The sequence below is a fragment of the Rhinopithecus roxellana genome, chromosome 20 (assembly GCF_007565055.1).
Source record: "Rhinopithecus roxellana isolate Shanxi Qingling chromosome 20, ASM756505v1, whole genome shotgun sequence".
Classification (NCBI taxonomy): domain Eukaryota; kingdom Metazoa; phylum Chordata; class Mammalia; order Primates; family Cercopithecidae; genus Rhinopithecus; species Rhinopithecus roxellana.
Genome location: NC_044568.1, coordinates 65964192 through 65983316, shown reverse-complemented (window position 1 = coordinate 65983316; position 19125 = coordinate 65964192). Strand labels below are relative to the sequence as shown.

Below are 19125 nucleotides of genomic sequence, written 5' to 3'. Positions count from 1 at the left end.
CCAAAACCCTCATGGGGCCATGTTTTATTATAATGGTTTGTCACAGGTCCTAACTCACACTGTATTTGATTATATACATGTCTCGTAATTAAGTCATTCCTCTTTATCACACCCGGCACTTAGTCCACTGCTGCCCATGTAGGAGGCACTCAAATTGGTAAAAGAGAAATCTATTCAAGCGAATGTTCTTCCAATAGTATCTGGCCCCCCTCCAAAAGCAAACTTGTGACTAGAAGTGGTACCAGTCTTTGCCACATTCCTACTAACACGACTGATTTAAATGCCGTTATAATTGACTTGGTCATAGTTTCCAACAGGTGCAAAGGCTTTTGCTAGTTAAACCAGTTTTCATTGGATCATTTTGTTTTCTATGTGTGTTTTGACCAGAAACAAAGATAGGTTCTCTAACAACAGGGAGAGAATACATGAAATAGGAATAGGACTATAAAATGATGGTCTATCAATAAGGAAAATGAGTGATTAATAAAACAAAACATCCGACTGTAGGTCTACCCAAAGAAAGGAAAAAAGACTAACAAACAAGAATATAGTGCTTTACCATTTACGTATCTTTCACGTACATTCTCATTTGACCCTCACAACAGCCCTGTGAGGTAAGCATCATGGATATTCTTCTCATTAAACAGATGGAGACAGTAAATCTCAGAGCAGTTCACTGATATGCCCAAGGCTCTACAGTTAGTGAATGATTTGTATTAACATCAGTCTTTGGCCTAAAAATTCAGCACCCAACTTCCCCTTATACTTGTCCCCACCTACTTCATAGGGATAATGAAGATAAAATGAATTCAGGGCTCGAAAAATACTTTGAGGGAAACAAGCACTATATAATTATACCTACAAACTATGATTTTCCACTATATATGGCTCATTCCTCTTCTCATCCCAGCTTGTGTGTGAACCCGGAGTTGTATATTGCCTCTGTTCTATGCTCAATAAGCAAATAAGGCAGGCAGGGGGTACAGTGTGATCCTGTTTAAAGTTACATAAATTACAATCAGGGTAACTGCTGTTATTAGGCAAATTGAAAAACAGCACAGAAAGGTCAGTGTGCAGCTAGGACCCACTAAAGCTCAGAGCAAAGCAATGCAAGATTATCAAACAAGGCATGATTGCATAGAAGGAAAATGTGGTATCAGAGTTCAAACTGGCACACACACACAATTATCTAAGGCAAAGTGGTGGCAAAGAAGAGTTATTTGTTCCATGTTACACAAACAAGAGCAGAAGATTCATGGGAACCCGTACAAAAGCATCTTGTGTCACACGGATCTCTCCAGCTGCCTATAGGGAATGTACACAACAGTGTCACCTTAGAAGAATGACTGTACCTATGTTCATGTCCTGAACTACACCAAAGAATAGCTCCATGCTAAACTGCCTTGGCTAACATACAACCAGTGCCGTCATTCCTAATCAGACTAATGAACAGAATGGCTTTTTAAGGTAAGGAGTTAGATGGCTGTGTTAAGTTTTTTTTTCAGGATTTACTTCGGATTCTCCTGCTTTAAGACCCAAAGAAAGTTATATTGAGTTTTTATTGATGATTCTATGTGTTTATAACAGAGTGTGATAGGTGAATTAAACATATTAAAAGAGTTCTATAGCATCCGTTCAGAAAAGATTACATACTATACAAAGTATTCAAGTCATACAAAACCGTTTTTCCATGTCTTTTCAACTGAGAAGAATCCTATTCAGCACGCTTCTCCTCCTGAGGTGGTTCGTACTGAGCAAGCTGTGCTTTCAGTTTTTTTATTTTTTTCTACAGTAGCTTTATATTTCTCTTTCATTTTGACCAGTTCTAGGTGAAGCAGCTCTATTTCTGGATTTTCTGGGGTAGCAGCTCCTAAGTGATGCTTTAAGAAATCCAAAGCACTGTTAGGTTTCTCTGGTTCTTCATACCAACACCTTGGTCAGCGTGTCCAGCACACCTGACTTCTCCAAGTACCTCCGGAACGGCTCACACTTAGAGTTGGCAGCTTTGTAATGGGCCATAGTGACAGTGGCAGCAGCATAGCTGGCCAGTTTTCTACATTTGTAACAGAAGGAAATGCTAAACTGTAGTTCAATATTAATGAAAATAAAGGTGGATTTTTTTCCCATCTAACATTCATAAACACATTGAACCCTATCCTTGGCTATCAGTGGATGACAGGTTAAGAACCCCTACTCTAGCTAATTCCTACTTATTTTCAAAAATGTATCATTTCTTCTAAAGAACTTCACCAACCTGCCCCTAGAGAGAGTTAGCTGCCACTGTTCTGTGTCCCAAGAGCACTCCACAACCTTTCCAGCCTAACACTTAGTGCACCACTGACTCTGCTTCAATGTACTTGTTTGTCCCTCCTACAGGAGCACACATTCCTGAGGCATGGACCGTGGCTTGTGAGGCTCTATATTACCACCATGTAGCCCAATATCTGGCATATAGCAGGGGCTCACTAGACATTAAAAGGGAGGAGGAAGGAAAATTCAAAGAAAAGGGAGCCATAGATCATAGACTATGATCTTTAAAACAGAAAATTCAAGTTAGTAGCTTGAATGTTTCCTTGAGTCAAATTTCCTATCAATGGGATCTTCATATTTCAGGGAGTAGAGATGACTATGTGCACCTGTTCTACTTCCCTTTCAGCGCAGCTCTCAATTTTCAGCTTCCTAAGGAATCACAATCCCGCACTACCGATCTAATAATAATAATATCCCAATTTCAGACCTGTTTCTTTTAGGTTCTCATTAGTACAGATGAGGAAAAGGGGCAGCAGAGACATGAAGATAAAAGGCTTTCTTCACACCCTGAGCTATTTAGGGCTTTATCATTCAAATTTTCTTTATACTTTAAGTTCTGGGATACATGTGCAGAAGATGCAGATTTGTTACATAGGTATACATGTACCATGGTGGTTTGCTGCACCCATCAACCTGTCATCCAGGTTATCATTCAAATGTTAAAAGCCAGGAAAAATGATTTAATTTTAAGGCACATACATAATGTATATATTCTCCCTAGAACTCTATGTATTTGAAAATGATTGTTAATATTTCCTTAAAAAATAGAACACTAGTAATAAAAGCCTCCTAAGTCCTCAGCACAGATGCTTTATGTAGAATAAACATAGATGCTTGTACACAGCAAGATACATTTTCAGACATAACTCAACTTCTTCCTATTAATGTCATATAAGCATTGTGACTTATTCATGCATATTCACTTAATTTTGTATGCGTCTCTTCTTTCCCAGTAATAAATACTTGCCATTCCTACCCAAATGAATGGACATTCACGTATCAATGTGAGGCTGCGTGTTTCTTGGGTACAAGTTGATTTTTGCTCTACAATGAACGTGTTTATTATAGGAGGAAGAAGGTAGAGATCCACATGGAGATAAAATTGGAAAAAATTTATAACCATTTTTATTGTCTAATAGTGGTCTTCTATTCAGTGTTCTAATGTATGAGTACAGGTTGAACCAAGTCTTTGATTAGCATTTCAATGGCATTCAATAAACCCCTACAGACTATCCTATTGAAATATACTAGTCACCCTCACAAATTTAAGTTACTAAATTGAATCTGATTTAATATAAAGTTCTAAGATCTTGACTTGAATGAAGTTTATTTCACCCCATCATTTTATAAGGCGCTGACCCATTCTCACTGCATGTATTCTGTAAGCGATATCTTTTCAGGGTCTTTGGTAGGTAACCATGGAGCGAATGCTAAAATATCCTTGTGGGCCTTGGCTCAGCATTTACCACCCTTTACCTACCGAGCAGCAAGTTGAAAAGCAGTATTCTCTGTCCTCCTTCCCACTAACTTTCCTAAATGGAGTGTTGGTTGTACACAGAAGAAAAGCTGGACAATGATTTTGATGACAGGTGAGAAGTCACTTGCATTGGAACTGTGGGTCAAGGAATTGATCTCAAAGAATTAGTCTATATTTGAGCCTCTACATCTTTTGAAAGGAAGCCCCACAGCACCTTAACTGTACTTAGGATTCTAAAGTTCCACAACTTATTGCGTGCTCTTTTACCTGTTACGTACCTGCATCTCTGATTTTATCATTCTTTTCTTATGTTATATTATTCCTTTCATTCCTGCTCTCTCTCCTCTTCTGAAAACATCTTATATTTTGAATTAGCTATTACCCTAAATTTACTGATTTGGTATATAACATTTGAGCTCTTCAGAAAAAGAATCTACCCCAAACTAAAAGTTTAGAAGTATGTTTAGAAGGCAGGCAAATTGATCTAATACATATAGAGAAACATTTACTAAGTTTTTTTTGCAAATAAATGTAGTCATTCATAGTGGATATATTAGTATTACAGCAATAATTTCATACTTATTATCACCCTTAATTTACATAATACTGTACACATCTTTCCCAGGCAGAAGGGGAAATAGGAGGCTGGAAAAAACAATTCAAACAAACAGAACAGGAAAGACAGCTTAAATGCTGTTTTATGGTTCATAACAAAACTTATTTTAAAAGAAAATAAGGCCTGGGAAAATGTTTTCAGAATCATCGCTTAAAGTAAAGAGATTGTATTAAAGCAATTTGCTTGCAAATTTAACAGTCAGTAAGTCAGTAGACATTTTCAATAATCCACATTTTAAAGATTACTTGAAAACCTTAAATATTTTCTAAACAGAAAGAAAAGTGTTACCAGTAATTATCATCTGTTAAAATATAAACCCTGTGTCTAACACTATAATGAATCAGATGTGAAGAGGGAAAAACTGAAAGGATGGAGAGGATAATAGAGCCAAGAGCAGGAGGCAGCTTTGGGGATGGATAAAGGACAAATCATTCCAGACAAATGTGATCACTCTTTTAAATCACATTACAAGATTAATGGATGAAGGGAATGCACTAGAGGTAATATATATGGATTTTACTAAAGCATTTGATACACTACTCCATGAATTTCCACTTACAAAATTAATTCAAATTGGGTAGAATATGTGCATGGTCACATAGATTGAAAATTGGCTCAAGGACCATAAACAAAGAGCAGTGACAAACATTGGTCCCTTATATTTAGGTAGGAGACAGTGTCCACTGCATTCGTGAGGACCCATGCCCACTTTGGCATCCCACAACCACTTCACTGATGATCTGGGGGAAGGAAAATGAAAGTACAGAATTCACAAATCTTGACATGGGAAGTATCACAAACCAAGGCAGTTAGAGCACAAAAAGAGTTAATAAAAATAGAAAATAAAATTAAATATAAGCAACACAACATCTTTTAATGACTAAAAGAAGAACAAATAATTACTAGAAAAATTGTTATACACAATTTTCATTTTAAGTGTTAAAACACTGATTGGGGAAAGTGCTCTTAAAGTCATGCTGTCATCTGGGCACAGTGGCTCACGCCTGTAATCCCAGCACTTCGGAAGGCCGAGATAGGAGGTTTGCTTGAGCCCAGGAGTTCAAGAACAGCCTGGACAATATGGCAAAACCCTGTCTCTACAAAAATACAAAAATTAGATGGACACGCTGATGTGCACCTATAGCCCAGCCGCCTGGGAGGCTAAGGCAGGAGGATGGCTTAAGACTAGGAGGCAGAAGTTGCAGCAAGCCGAGATCATGACATTGCACTGCAGCTTGGGTGACAGAGTGAGATTCTGTTCCCCTGCCCCCAAAAAAGTCATGCTGTCATTAAATTGGATTGTTCTTCATTTAGTTAGAATCTGAGGCTGGGCATAGTGGCTCATGCCTGTAATCCCAGCACTTTGGGAGGCCTAGGCAAGAGGATTGCTTGAACACAGGAGTTCGAGACCAGCCTGGGCAACTTGGCAAGAACCCCCATCTCTACAAAAAAAAAAATTTTTTTTAATTAAAAAAAAAAAAAAGAGGCCTGGCGTGTTGGCTCACGCCTGTAATCCCAGCACTTTGGCAGGCCGAGGCAAGTGGATTACCTGAGGTTAGGAGTTTGAGACCAGCCTGACCAACATGGTGACACCCTGTCTCTACTAGAAATACAAAACAAGCCAGATGTGGTGGCGGGCGCCTGTAATCCCAACTACTCGGGAGGCTGAGGCAGGAGAATTGCTTGAACCTGGGAGGCTGAGGTTGCAGTGAACCAAGATCTTGCCACTGCACTCCAGCCTGGGCAACAGAGTAAGATTCCATCTCAAAAAAAAAAAAAAAAAAAAAATTGAAATGCTGTGCTCCTGTGTTGCTCCAAAATTTTAATTCATCCAAAGAAACTCATAGAAATGCTGAAGGAGCAAAGAGAATTGATGAAGAATTATTTCTTTATAAAGAATTCTTTTATAAATAAAAAATAAATTTATAAAGAAGAATTTATAAATAAAGAATTCTTTCTTTATAAAGAAAGAATTTAATGTCTACTTAAGTGAGTAACTATTTAGGTATCAGTAATTTCCCCAAATATGTGATGAAAACAGGACAAATAATCATCTTAAGTGAATCTTGGCTTATTATAGGAATCTTTCTGATGAAATGTCTCCAAATACCATTTTGATAGCTGCCAGGTCAAACTTAATATTGTTTCAATTTTTTTTTGTTAGAATTATTGAAATCATGTAAAATTTAATTGTTTAGAAGCAACATGAGCTCTTAAAAAGTGGATGGGTAAAATATGATTTTCCTTTTACAGACAGCAGGATCTTATTTATAATCAAAGCCATTTCATATTCATCTCATCCATTCCTCATGACCACCTTGTAAGGGAGGTATCATCATCCCTGAATTATAGATGTGGAAACTGAGGCTCAGATGGGACAAATCCTTACCCAAGACTATACCTTTAGTAATGTCAGAGTTACTAAACCCAGATTTTACGGACACCTAGTCTTGGAGTCTTTCCACTAAACAGAACTGTTTCTCATGTGTATGCCATGAAAGAGACTGTCTCAGAAGCCATGTGCCAGAGTCTGACCTTGACTTTAACTGTTCATTTTGTGCTGAATTAGATAATGTAATGGAAAGGGCCTAGCATAGAATCTGGGCCAGAGAGGCGCTTAATAATGTTCAGCTCATTTACTTTTACCCTATTTACAATTTCTTCATTCAACAGTTATTAAGCACATAAGAGGTGCTGGGCACTGCCCAGCAGGTCAATCATCTTAGCTCTTTTTAAGCTCAAGTCTCCCAAGTGAGACCTGAGGCCCCATGAGAGAAGACCCCTGTGTCTGCCTGTTCACTGCAGTGTCCTCAACACCTAGCACATACTCAATGAAGACTTTCCGAATTAGAGAAAACATTTCCCCTCATCCCTCCAAAGTTCTTGTGAGCTCTGGCCAGGCTAAAGCCTCATGTGCTCTCTTCATACAGCATCAGATAAATGACCAGCAACTCCCTGCACCCACTAAATTCCTGGATGGGACCATTAGGAAGCTAGTTGGTTTCACTTGTCAAGGTTTTGGGTTTGTTTTGTTTTGTTTTGTTCTTTCTTTTCTTTCACCAAAGCATCCCTGGGGCCTGATAACAAGTTAAGGGCCATGCTAAAGTGCTTCACGACTTTGCTTAATGTAGGGGATGGGTCTTCTGCTTCCCCTGTGCCTATTCTTGAACCTCTCCGCAGAAAATTCTGTAGAGGAGCAGTAAGAGCGCATGACTTTGTAGCTTTTGAACCATCTTTCCTGCAAATGTGGAAGGAGACTAGAGTAGGGAAGGCCCGGATGATGGAAAAGCTTGGAGCTTCTTTAGTGACTAGGCCAAATCTAAGGACAGGTCACGGGGCATGTAGCTCAGGTAGTGATGCACAACATAGAGATTCCCCATTGCCAGAGAAAAGACCTGCCCATAACACAAAAACAAATGTGTGCATTCTGCCTGGGAATATTTTACACCACAGATATTTCCACCCACAATTGAATTAGTCATGTTATTTTCAAAAATGACTTTTGTCATTTCCAAACCTCTTCTGCATCAGGCTTATTGCAGTTGGGTGAGTGCACCTGACGTCTTCAGTGAAGTGTCAGGTGTAATTTAGCACTGGAAGATGAATGATGGGATTGCCCTTTAGGAAAAGGCTGGGAGCTCAGCCCTGCCTGTCAAATAGGTCCCTGCCTTAAAGTGAACTCTGCAGGTGAATGAATCAGTATTTGGCATATCAGCATTTCATTGAGCCTCCATGCTAATGTCTTTTTGAAATGAAACCGAGAAAGCTGTTAACCTCAGTTAGCTGGGTGTCCCCTCTGTGACCGGGATAAATCATCAATGTAGAGGCTGAGAACTCTGTTCTCACTGCTTTGGGGAATGAGAGCCGGGGCTGTGGGGAAGCTGATGGAAGGAGACTCCAAATCTCAGAAAACTAAATCAGGATTTTTATCTTCCTTAAAAGGAGAAATAACTATTACTTCTCCTTGCCCCCTGATTTAGCAGATCTAACAGGATTTTAGAGAATTTTATTCAATTAGATAGCATATCCTTATTTATCCTTTTTTCCAAGCCCTTTGATCTCATATATATGCATATGTGTGTATATGTTCATATACATAAATACATAAATTCCTGGGATGTCTCACAACTGAAAACCTGGTCTTAACTGCCTGAGTAGCTATGGTCAGCCAACTAGAAATTCTCCACCATTTGTTTTTTGTTTTGTTTTGTTTTGTTGAGACGGAGTCTCTCTCTGTCACCCAGCCTGGAGTGCAGTGGTGCAATCTCAGCTCACTGCAACCTCTACCCCCTAGGTTCAAGAGATTCTTTTGCCTCAGCCTCCCCAGTAGCTGAGATTACAGGCATGTCCCACCATGCCTGGCTAATTTTTGTATTTTTAGTAAAGATGGGGTTTCACCATGTTAGCCAGGCTGGTCTTGAACTCCTGACCTCAAGTGATCTGCCCACCTCGGCCTCCCAAAGTGCTGGGATTACAGGTGTGAGCCACTGTGCCCGGCCTCCACCACTTCTTGAATATTTTTCCAAAACTCGGTTTCAAACAACATCTACATGAAATCTTCACGTCAACCTTGTGAAGCAGGAGTCATTATTTCTGATCTTCCATCTGAAAACACTGGGGTGCAGAGAAGTTTTGGGAGTGGCCAAGCTCAGGGTCAAACCCAGAGTTTCTGCTTCAGTTGTCTGTTCCTCAGTCGGTAGCTGCTGTGCAACCATTGTGGTCAGATGCAATGCCAGGCACCAGAAATCTTTCCCCTAACAATCCAGTGCAAACAGAAGGTTTATGACCTGGGCTTGCAGGCTGTTTTTTGCCTTGAAGGCTGTGGACTACTTCTTCCTGCAGCTGTCCCAAAGGGAAGGCTATTTGATTACTACTTACGTCTTTAGCCTTTGGTATTTACAATCAGTTGTACAATTGCTATTTATAGCTCCAATGTGCATGTTATTCCCTTTTTCAGTTTGCCGCCTGAGCTTTCTGAACTGGAAAAGGAGTAGATGAATGAAGTTAGGGCCCATGATTTTGAGTGTTCAAGAGGAACACAGGGCAAGATGCTAGAAGGATTCTCAATAAACAGGAAAACAAACTAGGTTAAGTAAGCTGCAAGGTTTTTAGAACAATTGCAGATTCATGATAAAATTTACTCTCTAAAACTTAAATCCCAGAAAAAAAATTGAAAAGCACAAATTATGAAAAGGGCTATAGATGGCCTGTAAGCATGTAAGTGTCATGCTTGGAAAAGGAGCTTTCTTGCCTGCTCCTTTTATTCTTTGGTTGGAGGGAGGAGCGATCAGAGTGGGGATGAAACTGGCTTGTAAGGACAGAGTTCAAACATTGATAGAATGCAAGACACAAAGGTTTGAGGACCAGTAGGAGGGTCCAACTGCATGATTTTACGGAGGTGAAAACTGAAGCTCAAAAATGTCAGCCAATTTGTCCAAGGCCACAAAGCTTGTTAAATTGAAGAATTAGGACATAAGTACAGATCTTCCGGTGCCAAGTCAGTGTTCTGTATGACATCTGAGGTGGTCTAATTGAGTTTCCCTCCTTTGTTGAAAGTCCCAAGTGGCAATCCCAAAGGAAAGAGCATAAAATGACCATCCAATGCTACTCAGTTTTGAAAGAATGCAACCTTTATTTCCAGGCCTGTTTTTCACTTTTGTTTACCCACACCCAGGTCCCGCCCACCAACTCCCACAAAATCACATCCTCCACTAGCCTTCTGTTACCTCCCCGGAAAAATTTAACCATGTCTTCATTCACACTCATCTATAACTTTGAACATACCTCTATACTTAATTTATCCCTCATGTTGTAATTTATTTGTTCATGGGTCTCTTAAGATTCTATATATTGTGTTCTATAGATTGTGAATTTCATGAGAACCCATTCACCTTAGCGCTTCCCCATATCTAGCATTGTAACTGGAAAATGGCAGGAACCCCATAAAAGTTAGTTGAATTGAATACCATCTGCTCTCCAGCAAACTGAAGTGGTCAGGCAATTCTATCTGAGTTTCATATAATCTGGCAATGACAGAGATCTATTGTCTTGGGCTTCATGTTAAAGTTTGAAGGTTCATTATAGCTTCTTCTCATCCCCTTAGCCTGTTTAAGGTCTGATCAGGGCCAGGCACAGTGGCTCACACCTGTAATTCCAGCACTTTGGGGAAGTGAAGTGGGAAGATAATTCGAGCCCAGGAGTTTGAGTCTGCAGTGAGCTATGATTGCACCATGCACTTCAGCCTGGGCAACAAAACAAGACCTTGTCTGGAAAAAAAAAAAAAAAAAAAAAAAAACACTGATCAGGATAGAAAGAAATTTATAAGTGTTTTCTTGTACTTGTGACTAACTGTACTTGTGCAAATAAAATTTGCAGTGATCTGGAGACCCTCAAAATGTACTTTCTCCTTGTGAATCCACTGAAATTGCATTACATTAGTTTTACTTCTTATTCTTTTTTTTTTTTTTTTTTTTTTTTTTTTTTTTTTTTTTTTTGAGACGGAGTCTCGCTCTGTCACCCAGACTGGAGTGCAGTGGCCAGATCTCAGCTCACTGCAAGCTCCGCCTCCCGGGTTCTACTTCTTATTCTTTAATGACAGTGAATCAAACCTTCGTGGCAACTTTGCACTCTTTTTATATTTCCAGAAGCAGATACGTAGACAGAGCCAGAAATCACTCCTCAAACAGCAGAGAGATATAAAGAAGTACAGCTATATGACTTCACCCTTAAAGGAGTTACACTGATTGTGGAAGATGGTTTTCTTGTGAACCCCCCAAAGGAAAATTCTGAATCCACCTAAAGGAAATTTCTGGGTTTTCCAACTTGAACATCAAAATTAAATGCAGGGGAATTTAATGTTTTGCATGCCCAAATATTCATTGGTTCCTCAGCATGTCAGTGGGATCAAATCAGAAGAGGTTCCCAATTAAACATTTAAAAAATGCATTCACACAAATCAAAACTGCATCTCACCCCAGTTAAAATGGCTTATATCCAAAAGACAGGCAATAACACATGCTGGCAAGAATATGGAGGAAAGAGAACCCTCATACACTGTTAGTGGAAATGTAAATTAGTACAACCACTATGGAAAACAGTTTGAAGTTTCCTCAAAAAGCTAAAAACAGAACTACCATACAACCCAGCAATCCCACTCCTAGGTATATATTCAAAAGAAAGGAAATCGGTGTATCAAAGATATCTGCACTCCCATGTTTATGGCAGCACTATTCACAATAGCCAAGATTTGGAAGCAACCTGAGTGTCCATCAACAGACAAATGGAAAGAAAATGTGGTATGTACACAATGGAGTACTAATCAGCCATAAAAAAGAATGAGATCCAGTCATTTGAAACATGGATGGAACTGAAGGTCATTACATTAAGTAAAATAAACCATGCACAAAAAGACAAACTTTGCATGTTCTCACTTGTTTGTGAGAGCTAAAAATTGAACAATTGAATTCATGGAGATAGAGACTAAAAGGATGATTACCAGAGGCTATGAAGGGTAGTGGGGAGGGTGGGAGAGAAGTGGGGATAGCTAATGGATACGAACAAAATAGTTAGAAAGAATGAATAAGACCTAGTATTTGCTAGCACAACAGGGTGACTATAGTAAAAAATAATTGCACGTTTAAAAATACCTTAAAGAATATAAGTGGGTTGTTTACAACACAAATGATGAATGCTTGAGGTGACAGATACCCCATTTGCCCTGATGTGATTATTACACATTGCATGTCTGTATCAAAATATCTCATGTACTCCATGAATATATACACATACTATGTACCCACAACTTAAAAAAATGTTTTTAATGCATTCACAATACATTAAGATTTGTGAAACTGGCTTGGTCTTTCTCTGTTCCATAATAGAAAAAGAAACTGCAATTCATTCACATTTCCACCACTGACAGGGAACTTACAAAGTATTCCATGGAAATAGGAAATAGGGATAACATAGTAACTTCAATCCACAAATAACTCCCAATCCAATGTTAGCTAATAATTCCAACCCCTACTCACCCTTCCTTGTATCAGAGCTGCCTTAATGAAGAGAGAAGAGGTGACAGATTGAGCTGCATCTCCTCGGATTTCCTTGGCATCACTTGAACATGCAAGGGCCAAAAGAAAGGAAGGAAAGGTAGGAAGGAAAATAAGAGAAAATCCACAATTCATATAGAACCAGAATCACTGAGATTTGATTATATTCACAAGACTAATAACCATCACAGGTCTCTCACATTCACTAATGGGAGAGGAGAGTGGAAGTTCTCCTTCACTGACTCCTTTATTCTATAAGAAGATCTATGTTGAGAGGGAAACCTCATACTATTCTCTCCACTCTCCAAACAGTATATGCTGGGGAAATACTTCTCCCAGGGGAACTCTAAATTCCTTCTGATTTGGTTTTAGCTGAGGGGTTGCAATCAGTCTTCCCTAAGGATCCCTCAGGTGAATGGGGCAAGAAGGAAAAGAAAACGGACTGACACTGTCAGTTCTAGGTGAAAGCTCAGGACCTGTAGAAATTTGGAGCTATTTTCACTTTCTCAGGTGGGCTTTACTAAGATCAGGCGTTGGCGAACTATGGCACATAGACCAACTGCCTTTCTTTGTACATAAAGTTTTCCTGGAACCCATCCACTCTCACCATTTACATATTATCTATGACTACTTCCACACTACAATAGCAGAGCTGAGTAACTGTGACAGAGATTGGCCCATGAAATCTAAAATATTTACTATCTGACCCTTTATAGAAAAAGTCTGCTCACCTCTATTAAGATTATCAACTGGCTGGGTGAGGTGGCTCACGCCTGTAATCCCAGCACTTTGGGAGGCCAAGGTGGGCGGATCACGAGGTCAGGAGATTGAGACCATACTGGCTAACATGGTGAAACCCTGTCTCTACTAAAAATACAAAAAATTATCCGGGTGTGGTGGCACGTGCCTGTAGTCCCAGCTACTTGGGAGGCTGAGATTGGAGAACTGCTTGAACCCGGGAGGTGGAGGTTGCAGTGAGCCAAGATTGTGCCGCTGCACTCCAGCCTTGGTGACACAGCAGGACTCTGTCTCAAAAAAAAAAAAAAAAAAAAAATCATCAACCCTGAGCAAAGATAAGAAATGAGAAATCTGTATAAAAGCATAGACCACAATCAAGAGTTTGTTATAAACTACATCTAGAGCCAACAATTATAATAGAATGTGACACATTTATAATAAGTATAAATTTGTCTTTTCAACCAGGTAGGACTCCATTTGGCTGCAAGGAATAGAAACAACAATAGCAGGTTATAGCTGCGGGGTGGTGGTGTGTACCTGTAGTCCTCTCTACTTGGGAGGCTGAGGTGGGAGGATCACCAGGAGGTCAAGTGCTAATGAGCTGAATCAATGATATAATGTCTATGTCTTTCTACCTAGAAATGAGCACTTGATCTCCTAGTGATCCTCCCTCCTTAGTCTCCTGAGTAGCTAGGACTCCAGGTACACACCACCACACCCAGCTATAGCCTAGTGAGGTGGGAGGATCACTAGGAGGTCAAGGTTACAATGAGCTATGATTGTGCCACCGCACTCCAGCCTGGGTGACAGAGTGAGACCCAGTATCTCACACAAAAAAAAAAAAAAAAAAAAAAAAGTAAGCTAAACAAATAGGCTTTATTTCCTTCAAATAAGTCTAGGTGGCATTGATTCAATACTCAAAAATGTCATCAAAGAACCAAGCCTTTTCTATCTATGATGTCAGAGCCAAAGATGCTGAGATTCTTGACTTTTTCTTCATATTGGTTACACGATGAGTGCTATGGTATCAACCATGATGTGTGTGCCCAAAGAAGGAAAAAAGGTGAAGAAGAGAGAAAAATCATGCCCTCTGTGCCTATATCTTTCTACCTAGAAATGAGCAGCTTCCCCAGAAGTCCCATCCCCACTGCTCTGGCAGACATCTGCTTACACCTCACAGCCAGATGAGTCCCAAAGCCACCCTCACTGCCCAATGCTACTGGGAAAGCAAGAATTTACCACCCCAGTCTCTATGTGGGAAGGCTGCAAAAGACAAGGGGTTAGGAATGACTTTGGGCTAACCAATCAGTAGTGTCTTCCATAGATAGTTTTTCTCATTTTAGGTATGTAGGCACAGAGGGTAGTACCTATGAATATTTATTAGGTGGCCAAATGTACAGGTGGTTCAGTTGATTATTTATTTTATTCCATATCAAAGCAGTTATGTCCGGACAGGAACTGCAAAACCTTTTCTACAAATACTTCCAAAGATCTCTCAAGAGAACGCCGTTGAAACAGGGCAATCAGACAAGAGAAAGAAATAAAGGTATTCAATTAGGAATAGAGGAAGTCAAATTGTCCCTGTTTGCAGATGACATGACTGTATATTTAGAAAACCCCGTCGTCTCAGCCCAAAATCTCCTTAAGCTGATAAGCAACTTCAGCAAAGTCTCAGGATACAAAATCAATGTGCAAAAATCACAAGCATTCTTATACACCAATAACAGACAAACAGAGAGCCAAATCATGAGTGAACTCCCATTCACAATTGCTTCAAATAGAATAAAATACCTAGGAATCCAATTACAAGGGATGTGAAGGACCTCTTCAAGGAGAACTACAAACTACTGCTCAACGAAATAGAAGAGGACACAAACAAATGGAAGAACATTCCATGCTCATGGATAGGAAGAAGCAATGTCGTGAAAATAGCCATACTGCCCAAGGTAAGTTATAGATTCAATGCCATCCCCATTAAGCTACCAATGACTTTCTTCACAGAATTGGAAAAAACTACTTTAAAGTTCATATGGAACCAAAAAAGAGCCCACATTGCCAAGACAATCCTGAGCCAAAAGAACAAAGCTGGAGGCGTCATGCTACCTGACTTCAAACTATACTTACTACAAGGCTACAGTAACCAAAACAACATGGTACTGGTACCAAAACAGAGATATAGACCAAAGATGAGTTAATGGGTGCAGCACACCAACATGGCACATGTATACATATATAACAAACCTGCACATTGTGCACATGTACCCTAGAACTTAAAGTATAAATTTAAAATGTAAAAAAAAAAAAAAGGCCTCAGAATGAAACCTACCTTGTGGACACCTTGATCTTGGATTTCCCAGCCTCCAGACTGTAAGAAATAAATCTCTCTTGTTGAAGCCAAAAAAAAAAAAAAAGAGTTGGGGACCGGGCAGGTGGATGCTCTGGGTGAATGGCAGAGCTAAGATGCTCTCAAACACAGATGGTGCCTATCTGTTTGCTCACCAGATGGTTCTAATTGGATTGGCACAGGGTGGATTTATGGCTCATTTTAGGGACGGACTTTATCTTGGAATTTATGTTGAAGCTAAAAGTGTCCACATCATTTCCTTTAGTAATGTGAACCTACTCACTTGATGTTAAATATTAAACTAGTCCCCTTAAATAAACCAATAAAATAGTAAGATAAGGTCAGAATCTGTAGGTTGACTTAGTCTCATCTACCTATGAAATTACATAATAATTTCTCCTTTTTCTTTTTTTTAGTCTTACTACTCACAAAGCTATTGTATTTATGTTATTATTCAATTCATGTTTATACTGGAGAACCTCAAAAGTTGAAGATTTGTAAGTTTGAAACATGTTATGTCAGTCCTCTTAGAGGGTTAATGCCATTGTTATAGCCATGTCAACTTCGTCTCTTTATCTGTAAACTTTCTGCTTGTGGCTGGATCTCACCTCCTAGTCAGACAGGTGGAGGACAGAAAGTAATCATAGCTTGACAGGGATTTTGTTTTAGCGGAAGTTTGTCTATGATTCTATTGGAATAATAATAACAAAATAATAATAATCATAGTAAAAGAAAGATTGCTTGTTCTTTCAGGGTTTCACAGGAAAACAGAGCAATTCACAAATTTACAAATGAGGGAATTTAATGCAGGGAATTACAGGGAGACGCTGAGAAGCCAATGGGAATGGTGAGGTTAACTGCAGCAGGAAGCCACTACCCTCACTAGGCTGAAGAGACAAAGCGAGGAAGTGGCATTACCAGAACCCAGAGGCCAGGGTCATCTCATAGAAACCGGAATCATGGAAGAAGGCCTGTGTGAGAGAGCTAGAGCTACAGAGGAGACGCAGCTGGGGCTGGAGTCCTATCCCAAAACAGAATAGGAGGCAGAGATGTGCCTAATTTCTCCCTCCCAAACTCCGTTCTCCCTTCAGCTCCTTCCACTGCCTGAACCTATCTGGAAGCCAACTGACTGGTGAGCCTAGAAATGCAGGCCTTGGGGGATCAGATCCCAGCCACACAGAGCAGAACAGGGGAAAGTGGGGAATGGAGTTGAAAGCAAACAGGCTTAGAAACAATACAGAAGCTCTATTCCTCCTCTTACCCCACTGTAGGTGAAAACATACACTTTGGCCTCTAGTAATTATTAAGTTGTGCCTCTCAGCCACGTGTGGGTTTCTTTCTAGTGTTGGTTACAATGGTTATGTCAACACATTAACAATCTTTATTGCATATCCAATGGATGATAAATATTACTAGACTCTGTAGGAAATAGAAATTGGAGACAACATCACTGACTATATGTCATTTACCCTTACACTTATAGTTAGTTGGAGGTTTTCTACAACAGGTAAATCCTAAAACAAGAGGTAAAAGGTTTCCTATAGAGTAGATAAGAAGAGTGTTTTAGGTAGAGGAAGTACCCTAAGGAAGTGTGAAACACATTTTGCATGGCACACAAATATCCTTAACAGGAATACACAGTCTAGATGGGCTTGGGTGACAGAGAAGTCAGTGGAAAACTTTGGAGGTCCAACAGAGTACTTTAAATGTGATCACTAGGGAACACGGTAAACCTTCCGTGTGAAAAATGATATTGAGCTCTGCTTGGTGCCAGATAGAGCACTAAGGAGCTATTGGGATAGTCTAGTCAGGAGGTAGAGAGCAAGTGTCTGAATGTGAGGAGGCATCATAATGTGGTGGTTAAGAACACAGATTCTGAAGCAAATCTGTCTGGGGTCAAATCTCAGTTCTACCACTTACTAGATCCTTCTCTGGAGGACAAAGATGATAATAGTAAGCGCCCCTGCTTGTAGGGTTCCAAGCATTAACTCCATGCCTGAGACATGATAAATGTTAGCCATTATTGAAATCATATTAGAGGACGAGCTTACCAAGGAAGGAAAAGAGAAAGAGTAAAATGCCCTTCAGGCAGCTCAGATGTATATTTGGAACTGTTTGTAATATAAATTGTAGTTCAAATCACTCTGAATGCATAAACTCACTGCAAGACTGAATTCAGAGGAAGGAAAAACAGAGGATCCAGGACAGACAGGAGACAATAGAAAAGCAGTCAAGGAAATAATAAGGGAATTCTGTGGACCAGCATATTAAAACCTCAGAGAATAATAAAGTCATACAAAACAGTGGTCACTTGACAGGATATTGAAGCCCTGGATGAATGTCTTCTGTTCAGTTTGCTGAGTTGGTTTCCTGCTTACTCTGACCTAGGCATTACCATCATTTTTGCACGTTGCAGCATTTAAAATATCCCAATGTTGTGTAAGTGCCTGTCATCAGTGACCATAGTGATACATTTTTAAAATCATCCATAGGGAGTTGAGTGTACATCTTTAAATCTTCCAAGGAAGCTAATTTGGCAACAACAAGAGCACAAGACTTTCTTGTAGGGTGCCAGAGCCACGTCACTAGTACCAGTTTCCCTGCTTCTCACTGGAGCCTAAAAACAGTAAGGAGAAGGAGTTCAGGAAATGAAGACATTACCAACAGCCACAAAGCAGCCAGAATTGCTGCAAACGGTCTGGCGTTAGCCCAATACCAACTTTGGCTGAGGCTGTACGTCTATATGACATGTGGTTATTGTGCCTGACATTTGGCATTAACAGTGAAGTGCTGGCCTGAGAGTAGAGATAAGGAAAGGAGATGAGGAAGAGAGAGATGGGTGGACAGATTTGCTGTAGGGTTTTGTATGTTCAGTTTCCATCACTGCTTAAAGAATAGGTGTGCAGAACTTCATTTGGTGGCAGCTTAGAGAATGTGCCTTTCTGTGTTTCTCCTTTAATTAAAACCAGTAGGGTTGAAGTGCTTAGTAGTATGGAGGCCACTAGGGTTGTGGAAGGGGCTGTGATCTTACCAAGGGAATCAAAGAAGCTGGCTCTTGTGGGTCTTGTAGTGTGTCCTAGAAAGACAGAGCCATTTCATTTATTTTTCTTAAGTGCCTTACAGTTCTTAGTCTCTATACATCACATGAGCCAACACCGAAGAGTTTGAAGAAAAGCCCCGTGGTTGATTAGTTTCTCTTATAACTAAAGTAACCATATAATTTGTCCTCCAGGATTTTTATTGAAAGAACATACAATGAATAGTTTTGCTGGGACAACAGGCATAAACTGGACCATCTCAGAATGATTAGAATATGTAATCATTGGCTGGGCGCGGTGGTTCATGCCTGTAACCCCAGCACTTTGGGAGGCCAAGGTGGGTGGATCACCTGAGGTCAGGAGTTCGAGACCAGCCTGGCCAACATTGCAAAACCACATCTCTACTAAAAATACAAAAAATTAGCCAGGTATGGTGGCACACACCTGTAATCACAGCTACTCAGAAGGCTGAGGCAGGAGAATGGCTTGAACCCAGGAGACAGAGGTTGCAGTGAGCCCAGATCACGCCATTGCACTCTGGCCTGGGTGACAGA

The 19125-nt window shown here is 40.0% G+C and overlaps 1 pseudogene; it reads right to left on the bottom strand.

Annotated features, from left to right (window-relative positions):
• Positions 1 to 1714: 1714 nt before the first annotated feature.
• Positions 1715 to 2019, bottom strand: LOC104654777 (annotated as a pseudogene).
• Between the last annotated feature and the right edge of the window lie 17106 nt (positions 2020 to 19125).